The sequence below is a fragment of the Lynx canadensis genome, chromosome F1 (genome assembly GCF_007474595.2).
Source record: "Lynx canadensis isolate LIC74 chromosome F1, mLynCan4.pri.v2, whole genome shotgun sequence".
NCBI classification, from domain to species: Eukaryota; Metazoa; Chordata; class Mammalia; order Carnivora; family Felidae; genus Lynx; species Lynx canadensis.
This window is the reverse complement of record NC_044319.2, coordinates 51,822,010-51,823,331: the sequence shown is the minus strand read 5'-3', so window position 1 is coordinate 51,823,331 and position 1,322 is coordinate 51,822,010. Positions and strand designations below refer to the sequence as shown.

The 1,322-nt window shown below is 38.0% G+C and overlaps 1 pseudogene; it reads left to right on the top strand.

Moving 5' to 3' along the window:
• The first annotated feature begins 251 nt into the window (after window positions 1–251).
• On the top strand, window positions 252–1,121 carry LOC115505586 (annotated as a pseudogene).
• The last annotated feature ends 201 nt before the right edge of the window (window positions 1,122–1,322 follow it).

Sequence of the window (1,322 nt, the reverse complement as noted above, 5' to 3'; positions counted from 1 at the left end):
AAGTTAATATGGTTGGTTTTCAAAATTCATCATAAGAATACAGCATATCATTAGGAGTTATGCCAAGTATGTGTGTGTGTGTGTGTGTGTGTGTGTGTGTGTGTGTGTTATTTACACCAGTAAATTAATAAATTGTGTTGTCTTGGCTGGCTGCGGAGGGCTACTCGACAGGCTCTCCAGCCAGCACCTTGCACACTCCACTGGCTCCAAGGCCCTCAGTCTCTGCTCATCTCACTATAGGCCATGCCAACATGAGCAGCAAAGAAGGATCAGGAGGTTCAGGAAAGGGAAGCATAACAGTTCCCCACATAACCAGAGAAGAGAAGGGAAGGATGTTCATTCACCTGCACTTATGATATTGGCCTTCAAATCATTTCAGCAGAAACTTGATGCAAAACATGAGAAATAGGAGAGACTTGTGAAACTTTATGAACATATAACTGTTAAACATAGAAGGACAATTTTTCATCTCCATTGGCTTACAAGTTCTCCTGATATGGAAGAAATATTGACTGACTCGGAAATTAAATTGGATGGTATTAGACAAAAGGTGTTACAAGTAGCTCAAGAGCTCTCAGGAGAAGACATGCACCAATTCCATAGAGCCGTTACTATAGGACTGAGGGAATATGTGGACATTATCTCTTTTCAGCACCTCATTAGAACATGATCACTTACCAATATGGATGAAATTAAATAATTGATATTTACCACAGAATAATATGGAAAAGAAAATGAGACCCCCTCCTTTGATGCACAGGATAAGCAGTTTGGGACTTGGAAACTAAAAATCACCCCTGTTGATTACCTTCTGGGAGTGGCTCATTTAACTGGAGAGTTGATGCAGATGTGTATTAACAGATGGGGAAAGGGGGACATTGACACCCCCTTTTGAGGTGAGCCAGTTTTTACATCAGGTTTATGATGGGTTTTTATTCACTGACAATATGGACCTTATGCAGTTTCTAAGAAGCTGTATACCTTGAGACAAAGTTTGGCCAAAGGGGATAATACTTGGTTATGCCTTTAAAGTCAGAGGTTCAGAAATTCCAGAACATATGCTGGCAGATGTCTTTTCAGTTAAAACAGAAATGATTGATCAAGATAAGGGCATTTCTTAGAATACTGTACTTCAGTTGTTATTCTCTTGAGAGATCAGTTTGTAAGACTATTATTTAGTATTTCACTTGAGTTTATTGTCGTTTTTATGTAGAAATGTTTTCAGTTGTACTTGTTTTAAAATGTATATAAGCAGTACATAAAATTATCAAAACAAATAATTTCTTATGTCTTGTAAAAGTTTCCATGCAAATGTTTGCACC